Genomic DNA, 12,839 nt, shown 5'->3' on the forward strand with positions numbered 1-12,839 from the left:
TAGATTTCTTCTTAGAAAAAATAGAGGTATATTTCTTAAATTCTAAAAATAATATTCTTTATAGCTACTAAAGCTCTATTTCTTCTAGTTATTAATTTTCTAGACCAGAGATAGCTTTTTTTCCCCCGAGTTTTAAGCTTCTTATTAATCTTATAAATAGAGATTTAACTAATAATATTATCTTTTCTTTTAGTTATATAATTAAATACTATAGAAATAAGAATAGCTAGATCTAATATTTACTTTTTATTAAAAACCTCTTTCTATTTCTTTAGCTTTTACTTAAATATTATATTTTAATTAGGTAATAAAAACTTCTTTTCTATAGTCTTATATAATTCTCTCTAATTAGTCTAAAAAGAGAAAAACTACTTTAGAATAAAAGATTTTTAGGAATAACTTATAATAGAATCTTATTAATTAGTATTCTTTTAATACTTTTTATTAGGTTACTTCTCTAGCTATTATTATAAAGTACTAATAATATAACCGAATTATATAGATTTAGGCTTGTTTTTTTGGCTATATAAGCCTATATCTTCTATAATTAACTAGAATATTAATATATACTATCTATTTTTTACTAAAAATAATATTATAATTTTTAAGATTTAGAATAATTATAAATATATTAATGTTCTATTTATTAATTAGAAGTAAAACTTTTATATATTTCTTAGTAAACTTAGCTAGCTTTTTATTAAAACCATATATAGTATAAGGTAAGAGAAGAAATTATAGTTCTATTTCCAAGAATTATTCTATAAGCTAAGTAAGCTTTATATTAATAAAAGTATAACTATTAGCTCTAGTATTAATAAGAAAAGACTTAATTCCTAATTTATTTATACTAATAATATAGGATATTATAAGAGTATTTCCTTCTATTAAATAAATTAAATTAATCTCTATTAAATTCATATTATAAGTCCCTAAAATAAAGACTTTCTTTAGAAGTATTTATTTCCCGGTTCTATACTAGAATTAGAACTCGAATTCTCTAAATATTCTATTAGAATAATATATTCCAGTAAAATAGGAACTAAATCCGGCTTAATTCTAGAAAGAGCTATCTTAGTTTCCTTACTATATAAAACCAGATAGTATCTAATATAGTAGCTAAACTCGTTATAATTAAAGTATTTAATAATTGAGAGATTCTTAGTCTTTATAGGATATTACTTATATTTATAAGAGAATATATATTTAATAAAAGTAGTTAATATAGGCTTTTTGGGCTCTTTCTTAGAAATATATTTTTTAGAAATATATAAGGATATAGTACTAGAAATAAACTTAGCTAGAATAGTTCCTGTCTTTTTATATTTCTTAGTCTTTTTATATATAGCCTTAATCTACTAATTATTAGTAGTATAGTACTAAATAAAACAAGTAATATTAATAAAAGAATTATTATAATATATATATACTAATTTCTAGAGCTTTAGTAAGAGCTTCTTATTTAGTTTATACTTAATATTTTAAAGACTAATACTATCTTTTATAAATAGTTATAAGAAAAGAATATAAAACTCCTGAAATACTTAATTAGAATATATTTAAAGATTATTAAAATTATAATAAGTATTCTATATCTTATTAGGATTAGAATATAGCTTCTTTAAGTAAGAATAGAACTCTAAGAGCTAATAGTACTAATTTGGACTATCTTTATTTATATAAGAATTAGTTAAGATAAGAGTATTACTAGTAAGTTTACTAGAAATATAAATAATCTTAAGATTCTTTAAAGAATATAAATTAGTATTTTTTTATAGCTTATTCTTAATCTAAACTAGCTAGTTATTAAAGATAGTATAATCTTTAATAAAGAGAGTTAGATCTAGGAGCTTAGTAACTCTAGTACTTTTAAAAGAAATATAAAATATAAGAGATCCTAGACAGAAATAAGTAAGAAATAGTTCGGAATTCTTTTAAAAAAGATTCGGAATAGCCAGAGCAAGTAGAGTAAAAGTAGTTAGAGCTATTATAAGCCGATTTACTATAGCTATTATAGAAGGGAAACTATAATAAAATAAAAACCTATATAAAATATACTAGAATATAAAACATAACTTAATAATAAATTAATAAATTAAAAGTATAAATAGTAAAGTATAAATAGTAAAGTATAAATAGTATATAGTATATAAAAGCTTAATTAATTAAATATTTATAAGAAATTATTCTCTAAGTTTATAGAAAAACTAGCTTTCTTATATAATTTCTATAAGTTATATATAAAAGGCTATAGCTTTTACTATATAACCTAAACCTCAAAACTACTAAAATAATATAATTTTTAACGAGTATAGCCTATTATATTATATCTAATTCCTTATTTATTTATACTTATTTCCTAAATACTAAAAATAATAGAAAAATCCTATTTAAAGTTCGAAATAATAAAATATTTAGGATTCTCTTTTATTAGTTAATCTAATTTCTTCTTTATATACCTAAAATAAGACTTATTATCCTTAAATAGTCTTATTTTATACTCCTGAACTTACTTAAAGATAATCCAAACCTGCTTAGCTATATTCTTATACTAAATCTAATATAGTTCTTTATATTAATTAGTATTTACCTTTAATTATTATTTAATTTCCGCCTTTACTATTAGATATTAAGGAGGCTTATTATAGCGAATTATATTATAAATTATACTAATATATTCTAAATAGATAGCTTTTTTAAATTTCGTATTATTTACTATATTCTTAAATTAAATATAGTTTATTTAACTAAATAAATAAATGCCTTTAGCTAGGTAATTTATAAGTCTGAAATTATTAAAAAGTATTAATTCTCGAATAATATATAAGTTAAAGAATAGCTTAATAATAATTTACTACTTAATAGGCCTTTTACTATAATTTTAATAAGTTTAGTTATTATTAAGAATAGAATATACGAAAATAAAGTCTTTTATAAAATTATTAAAGCCTCTTATCTAGAGCTTTTTCCTCTTATTAAAGGTTAAAATCTTTTTTCCTATTATCTTTAGTAAATATTTACCTAATTTCTTAGCTATTTCTGGCTTAAATTTATTAGAAATAAAGAAGTAATTAATGTTTTTAAAGAACTTCTTACTAAAAGTAATAGCTTTCTTATAATCTATAAGAAAAATATAGCTAATATTCTAATACTTTTTACTAAGATAAAATTTACTACTTAAAGCTTTAGTAATAGCCAGATCCTTAGTATTACCTTTATACTAATTATAATTAATATTTCCAGAAATAAAGTATTAGGCTAGCTAAGAGTAAGTAATTAGATATATAAGATATTTATTTAATACCTCGTGAAATCCGAGCTATATTAATAGATCTGCTATTAAGAATTAAAAGGCTAAGATATAATAGTTATTACTAAGATCTTTATATATTAATATATTATTTTTTCGGAAATAAAACTATAGTATTTCTATTTTCTTTATTAAAAGTTCTCGAATACTAAGCTTTTTAATCTATTTTAGGTAATTCTTCTTATAAATATAGTTATTTATATCCAGATTAATAATACTAGACTCGGAAATAGGAACTATAATATTAAATTAGAGCTATAAATTTGGGCGGAATTAATTAGAAATCCTATATTTCCTTATTTATTTAAGTAATAGAAATATATTTCTTGCCCTTAGTAACTTTATAGATCTTAGTAACTAGTTTTAAAGTATTCTTAATATTTCATATATTAATAAAAAAAGTATTAGTAAGTTATTAAATATATTTTATATAAGAAGCTTTAAGAAATTTATTATTAATCCTATAATATTCTCGCTTATAAATAGGTCCTAAAATACTATTATATACTTTTTTAAAAATATATTTATTTTACTAAATAAGTATTAGTTTCTATTTAGCTAGTATCTTATAAGTATACTAAATGCCTTTATTAAGTTCTCTGAATTTAATATCCTTAGTTTTCTATTTCTTAGTTCTAGATATAGTTACGAGAGTTTTTCTAGATAATATTTTTCTTTTTAAAATAGAGAATTTCTTCTTACTTTCCTTTACTTTACTAATCTTATATTTGGTCTAATATTTAGATCTCTATTATTTATTAGAAGTCTTAGGCTTAGCTTACTTTCTATTCTTGCCAGGTTCTTTTTATTTAGTTATACTAGTTCTACTAGCCTTACTAGTAATTTTCTTACTAGGCTTTATTAAATTAGCCTTATTTTTCTTAGCTAGATCTAGTTAAGTTAAAGCAGAAATTATAATAAGGGCCTATTCTTTAGGCTTATCTCAAAAAGCAGGAAAAGGCTTATTATTATAAATTTCCTTAATTAGAATTCCGGAAGTATTAAAGATATATTATTTAGTTTTAAGATTATTAGCTAATAATAGCTTAAACTTTAATTCTTTAGGTTTCGAAATAGCTTTAGTATACTTAAGTACCTTAGTAATATCTAATTTAGTAAATATACTAGTATTCTAATACTTCTTATTCTTAATATACTCTAAAATAGCTTTATTAATTAACTAAATAGCTTTATATACTAAAGCTTTTATTTTAAAAAGAAAATATAACTTCTTATAAATATTTTTACTAAAATTATTATAGATATTATTAATATATTAGCTAAAGGCTTTATTATATAATATAATTTTATTTTAACTTTTAGTATTAAAACTATTTACTATAATCTTAATCTTATTAAGCTTTTCTTATTTGCCTTTAGAAATATCTTTAATAATATTCTCGAATTCCCTATTATTAGCTTAGTAATTCTTTAGCTTATTTTTAGTTAATTCTAGTCTAGTTTTATTTCTAATAAAGGTTTTCTATTTTAAAAGCTTATTATATATATTATTTAGCTTATCTAGAATATTTATATTAAATTTAGTAATTATAACTATTTTTTCTAGTATTAGTAAGTTTTTTATAATTATTTAAACTTCTTTAATACTCTAAACTTTAATACTATTAATTTATAGGCTTTTAATAATATTATAGCTTAAAAGAATTAGCTATTATACTTTAGCTATTTTATTATTTTTAATAGATTATAAAAGTATTATTAGTATAATAGAAATAGGTTATAGAATTAAAAGTTCTCGAAATTATAAGAATTTCTTTTAAATATATTTCAAAATAAAAAATAAATTAAAATAAACTTGAATTATATAAAGATATTATATATATTTGAGTTTTTCTTTTTTCCTAATAAGGAAACAAAGCTAAAATAGTAATATATATAATAGAAAAGATAAATATAATAATTAGATATATTTAAAATAATATAATTATAAATTAGAAATAATTATAGAAAATAAAATATAGAATTAGGCTTCTATTATAAAAAAAAACATAAATATATATATTTAAAGAAATATAATTAAGGAAATAATTAAAGTAAATTAAACTAAATAGTAATAATAGGAAAATAAAAAAGTAATATAATAGAAATATAAATATAGTAATAATATCTAAAGTATTAGAATATAAAAAAAATAACGAAAATTTTATAATATAGATATATTCTAATTTCTTATTTATTTAGAAATATTTCTATTAACTTAAAAAAATAGTATAAAAGAAAGAAAATAATATAGGAAATATATAAAAAATATTAGAATAATAAAATTAAAAAATAATTTAGAATAAGATATTACTTCTTTTAAAAGCTAATCTTATTTATTTAGTATTTATTAAAATTAATCTTATATAATATAAAACTATTTAATTAGTTAGGATTTTAAAATAATATCTATATTTATAAAAGTAATATTAAAAATATTATAAGTTATAAAAAGAAGAATTATAAAATAGTATAAATAAAGTTTATAGTATTATTATTAAATTTGAAATAGTTAATATTAAAATTAATATAAAATATAGAAAAATTAGATATTTTAAATTAGTATTAAAAATATAGGAATTATTTAAATAATATTTAATAGTAAGAAATAAATTAATAATAAGAATTAGTAAATTATACTAGTTTTTTAAAGAAATAATTAGTTTCTAATAATAAAATAATATCTTAATTAGGAAATAGGTTTTATATAAAAGAAATTCTTTTTATATAAAATAGAAATATATAATATACTAATTAAATCTTAATATATATTTTAAATATAGTTATAAATATTACGGATATAGTATTTAGGGCTTGGAAAATAAGGTAAAAGATCTTTTATAAAGATAATTTAAAGCTAAGAAAGAGAAAACTAGAATATAGAAAGCTATAAGGAAGTATATATATCTTATAGTATACTAGTCTTAAAGGGGCTTAGCTATCTAAATATCTCTAGTATATTTCAAGTATATTTTCCTAATAAGGCAGCCATATTATATATATCTAGAAAGTATCTAGTATTTAGTAAGATATTTTAGATATTGGATATCTGGGAATTATAATATTACTTTTTTTTTCGGAATAAGCTTATTTCCGAGCTTTATAAAAGCTATTAATTTATCTAATTTTATATTATTTTTCTTTCTAAAATAAACTAGTATCTCGGATATAGATATTATATTTAAAAGGCCAGGGCCTTTATTATATAACTTAGGAAGATTTATTATTATTTCCGTATAGTTCTAGATAAGTATTATTTTTTATATAGTCTAGCTAATATTATAGGTTTTATAGAAGTCCTAGTATATTAATATTATTATTATAGAAACTTTATAAAACCAGGAGGCTATTATTTAGTACTAAAGCTAGATACTATACTAGATTCTTATTCTAACTAATCTAATAAATTCTATATTTTAGCTTATTTCTTACTAGCTTAATTATAATAACCCGCTTAATATTATATTTTTATTTACTATTTTCTAGTATTAATAAAGGCAGTTCCGGGTTTATTTAACCTAGTAGAGAATTCTAGGGGTTTTTTTATAGCTTTTCTATATAAAAAACTAGATATATCTTTATAGTTTCTAGTAGTTTTAAGAGAAATAAATAGCTATATTATTCTAGAATTTTAAATAGGCCTTTTATTTAATTTCCTAGCTTCTGGCTCGGATAATCGAATTTCTAGTATTTTATAGTAACTTATACTTTATTCCCGACTTTGAAATTAATTAAATAGTAGTATTTATTAGCTTATATTATATATTATTCCTATACTTGCTTTATATAGTCTTAGGTAAGTTACTATAATTCATATAATTAATTTATTAATACTTTAGCTTTATTTCTATTTAGTTTCTCTTTAGGTAAGTTAGCTTTAATAGAAGAGTTCTAGTCTAGTAAGATATAAGGCTCGTAGCTCTTTTTAATTATAAATAGGAACTAGCTAATAGTTTTATATTAAAGAGAGGCTTATTAATAATTAATTATAGTAACTCATTTATTCTAGTTATTCTAATAATAGTTAATATATAGGTATAATCTCTAATTAAAGTACTAATTAATAATCTTTATTTATTCGTCCGTTTAGAGGTAATTAGCTATAAAGAGCTTAAGCTTTATACTAATTCTCGTATAGAATTCGCTTTAAAAATCGGATATAAATTAGTATTTCTAATCTAATATAATTATTTCTAGAATATTTATTTAGTATATTATATAAAGTAAAAATAGAGGTATTAGCTACTTGGCTATAATTATATCTTATACGGGAATTATAATTAGATACTTAAATAAGTAATTTACGAATATAATAATTATATTATAGCCCGATTTGCTTTCTAAATAGCTCTTAAAGTCTATAGTAATATATTACTAGGAATAATTAGGAACTAGAAAGAAATGAAATAAATCAGGCTTTTTATTTCTAGATATATATAATCTCCTATAAGTATAGTAATTATTATAGTATTAATTAATATTCTTACTTATAAATAGCTAGTAATATTACTTCTTTAATAGCTAATAGAGCTTTATATATCTAGGATATTTAGAAAGGGATTTATTATATATTTTATGAATTAGAGTAGTCTATAAAGATAGTTTGAGAATTATTTTGTCTTTTATAATATTTAGATATTACTTTTGGCTTAGGCTATTATATATAGCTTCTCTAGATCTAATAATATATAATTATTCTATAAGATCTTATTTATAAGTTATAAACTACTATATCTGACAGGAGCTTCTAATAATACTTCTATAAGGGCTATTATAGTAGAGTTTACTAATAAAGCTTCTAATATAATATCTTTTTCTAGGGAAATTATATTTTTAATAAAGGTATTTTTCTCCGGAAAGTCTTTAGTATATATTTGGTTTTTAGAGCCGAATTCCGGATTAAGTAAGCCGATTTTATAGAGTATTACTATAAGCTATAAGTTATAAATAATCTCCGGATTAATCTTATTTTTAGGGAAAAGTACTTGAGTTTATAGCTTTTCCTTAATCTAGCCCTAAATATTTACTTTATCTTATTTTTATAATAAAGTATTTATTTACTTATTTAATTTTCTAGAATAATATATAAGCTTAAAATAATAGTAAAATAAAAGCTTAGCCTATCTAGCTTATTAAGAAAAGAGCTTCTTAGTAGTTATAAAGTATTCTAAGGTATAGTAATTAGAATAGACCTTAAAGGAAGTATCCTAAAGCCCCTCTAGCTTAGCTTTCTATTTTTCTAGTACTTGTATTATAACAAATATTTCCTTATTATATATATTATAATTAAGCTTTATTAGAAGTATAGTTTTAAAAAAATGGGCTATAGGATACTAAAGGCCTGTTTCTAGGTCTTATTAAGAAAGTAGGCTAGTAATTATTTCTTTAGATATATTTATTTCTATTATTATAGGCAGATCTGAATTATAGTATTATAGAACTAGAATAGAAATTATAGCTTTTTTTAGGTAAATAAAAGCCTCTTAATATTATTTGGACTATTTAAAGGAAATATCCTTTTTTATAAATAAGGTAAAAGATCTAGTAATTCGTCTGTACTTTTTAATAAAGTATTTATAAAAGTTATAAAAGCCGAGAAAGAATTATATATCCTTAATTATTTTTAGGAATTACTAGTTATATATTACTTTAATTTTATTAGAATTTACTTTAATACCAGATATAGAGATAATAAAGCCTAAGTATTTTATATATATAACTTTAAATTCCGATTTCTTAATATTTATTTAAAGGCTAGTAAAATATAAGTAATTTAGTACTTTTTATATATATTATTTATATTTTACTAGGTTTTTTAAATAAATAAGAATATTATTAAGGTATATTATATAAAAGTTATCTAGATATTTAAAAAGTATATTATTTATATAGTATTAATATATAGCCAGGCTATTTATAAGGCCTTTCTAGAGAATATTATATTTATATACTTTATAATAGATATGAAATATTATTAGCTCCTAAAAGTCCGGGTTTATAGCTATATAATAGAAAGCTTAGTAAATATCTAATTTAGTATAAATCTTGGTTTTAGATAATTAACTTAAAGTCTTATTAATAAATAAAAGGAAATATTAATTCTTCCGGGTAATATTATTTAAATAGCGAAAATTAATATAGAATTATAAACCTCTATTTGTTTTTTTTATAAAAAGAACTAGTAAAGTAAAGGAAGTCTAACTAGCTTTAATAAAGCCCTTAGCTAGATTATTTTCTAAGAAATACTTGATTTCTAGAAGCTCTTAAGTAAATTATTACTAAAGAGATTAATATTTAATATTTTTAGTTCTTTTCGGGCCTTTAATCTAAATCTTATAATTATATAATCTATAGGGAAAAAGAATATTAGATTTCTTCTTAGAGAAAATAGAGGCATATTTCTTGAATTTTAGGAGTAATATTCTCTATAATTATTAAAGCTTTATTTCTTCCAGTTATTAATTCTCTGGGCTAGAAATAGCTTCTCTTTTCCGAGCTTTAAGCTTTTTATTAATCTCATAAATAGAGATTTAACTAATAATATTATTTTCTTTTTTGGCTATATAGTTAAATACTATAGAAATAAGAATAGCTAGGTCTAATATTTACTTTTTATTAAGGACTTCTTTTTGCTTCTTTAGCTTTTACTTAAGTATTATATTTTAATTAGGCTATAAAAGCTTCTTTTTTATAGTCTTATATAATTTTCTTTAATTAGTCTAAAAGAAGGAAAACTATTTTAGATTAAAAGGTTTCCAGAAATAGCTTATAATAGAATCTTATTAATTAGTATTCTTTTAATATTTCTTATTAGGTTATTTCTCTAGCTATTATTATAAAATACTAATAATATAACCGAATTATATAGATTTAGGCTTATTTTTTTTTTTTAGCTATATAAGCCTATATCTTCTATAATTAACTAGAATATTAATATATATTACCTATTTCTTACTAAGAATAATATTATAATTTCTAAAGTTTAGGATAATTATAGGTATATTAATATTTTATTTATTAATTAGAAATAAGACTTCTATATATTTCTTAGTAAACTTAGCTAGCTTTCTATTAAAACCATATATAATATAGGATAAGAGAAAGGGCTATAGTTCTATTTCTAAGAATTATTCTATAAGCTAAGTAAGCTTTATATTAATAAAAGTATAACTATTAGCTCTAGTATTAATAAGGAAAAAAGACTTAATTCCTAATCTATTTATATTAATAGTATAAGGCATTATAAGAGTATTTTTTCTTATTAGATAAGTTAAGTTAATCTTTACTAAATTTATACTATAAGTCCCTAAAATAGAAACTTTCTTTAGGGATATTTGTTTCCTGGTTTCATACTAGAATTAGAGCTCGAATTCTCTAATTACTTTACTAAATTAGTATATTTTAGTAAAATAGGAACTAAGCCTGGCTTAATTCTAGAAAAAGCTATCTTGGTTTCCTTATTATATAAAACCAGATAATATCTAGTATAATAGCTAAACTTATTATAGTTAAAGTACTTAATAATTAAGAGATTCTCGGTCTTTATAGGATATTACTTATATTTATAAGAAGATATATACTTAATAAGAGTAGTTAATATAGGCTCTTTAGGTTCCTTTTTAGGAATATACTTTTTAGAAATATACGGGAATATAGTACTAGAAATAAACTTGACTAAAATAGCTCTTGCTTTCTTATATTTCTTAGTTTTTTTATATATAGCCTTAATTTACTAATTATTAGTAATATAGTACTAAATAAAGCAAATAGTATTAATAGAAGAATTATTATAGTATATATATACTAATTTCTGGAGCTTTAGTAAAAGCTTCTTATTTAGTTTATATTTAATATCTTAAAGACTAATACTGCCTTTTATAAATAGTTATAAGAAAAGAATATAGAATTCCTGAAATATTTAACTAGAATATATTTAAAGCTTACTAAAATTATAACAAGTATTTTATATCTTATTAGGATTAAAATATAGCTTCTTTAGGTAAGAGTAAAGCTCTAAAAGCTAATAGTACTAATTCGGACTATTTTTGTTTATATAAGAGTTAGTTAGGGTAAGAGTATTACTAGTAAGTTTACTAGAAATATAAATAATTTTGAGATTCTCTAAGAAATATAAATTAGTATTTCCTTATAGCTTATTCTTAATCTAAACTAGCTAGTTATTAAAAATAGTATAATCTCTAATAAAGAAAATTAGATCTGGGAGCTTAGTAACTCTAGTACTTCTAAAGAAAATATAAGATATAGGGGATCCTAAATAGGAATAAGTAAGAGATAATTCGGAATTCTTTTAAAAGAAGTTTAGAGTAACTAGAACAGGTAAAGTAGAAGTAGTTAGAGCTACTATAAGCCGATTTACTATAGCTATATAGTATTTAATATTATTCTCGAGCTTAGTATTATAGAGCTTAGTATTTTCGAGAATAGCTTTATTATAATTATAGTTATTTTTATATAAAATAGCTTTTTAAATATTTTCCTAGTAGCTTTTTATAATAATATTAATATCTGAAAATAAAATATTAGATTCCTTGGCCTATTTATATAATTCTCTAATAGTAATATAATCTTTAGTCTCTAGAAGCTTTATAATAAAAGTAGAGGGTTCTATTTCTATAGACTTATTTATAAATTCTCTAGAAATATTAATAGGATATTTGGTTCGGGAAAGGCTATTAACGGAACGACCTAAACTAGTAAGAGCTTTACTAGAAGCCTTAGTAGAAGTTAATATAATTCCTAGTTATATAGTATTCTGGGAAATTAATCTATTATACTTTTTCTTTATTATATCTTCCCTAGTAGTCTTATTACTAGTATATATATAAGGCCTATAAGGTTATAGGATAAGGTTTGAGGGTAGTAGTTAGGTTACTAGCCTATAGGTACCTATTATTCTAGAACTTAATTAAAGAGTAGCTTTTATTTAAGGTTCTTTAATTTTCGGGTTTTTGAGAAAGTTTCTAATATATTACTAATATATATTTATAAAGATATAAATACCTAATTTCTCTAAGGATTCTAAAGCTTTTTGCTTTTATTATTCTAGAGTTTATTACTTGTATTTCTGAGGTTCTATTATCTTAATAGTACCTATATTACTAATAGTTCTAAATTAGTTTATTTGAAATTCTCTATAGGATTAAAAGAAGTAAGCTTTAAATACTATTATGGGTATAATATTTAGGATTTAGAAAGCAAGGTAAAAAGTCCCTTATAAAAATAATTTAAAGCTAAGGAAAGGAAAACTAGAATATAAGAGGCTATAAGAAAGTATATATATCCTATAGTATACTAGTCCCGAAGAGGCTTAGCCTTCTAAATATTTCTAGTATATTTCAAGTATATTTCTCTAGTAAAGCAGCTGTATTATATATATCTAGAAGGTATCTAGTATCTAGTAAGATATTTCAGATACCGGATATCTGGGAATTATAATAATAAATATAAAAATAAAAAAAGGTCCCTTAATAAAAAATAAACTAGATATAAAATGGGCTTTAAATAAGTA

This window comes from Hyaloscypha bicolor (assembly GCF_002865645.1).
Source record: "Hyaloscypha bicolor E unplaced genomic scaffold K444scaffold_153, whole genome shotgun sequence".
In the NCBI taxonomy this organism is placed as follows: domain Eukaryota; kingdom Fungi; phylum Ascomycota; class Leotiomycetes; order Helotiales; family Hyaloscyphaceae; genus Hyaloscypha; species Hyaloscypha bicolor.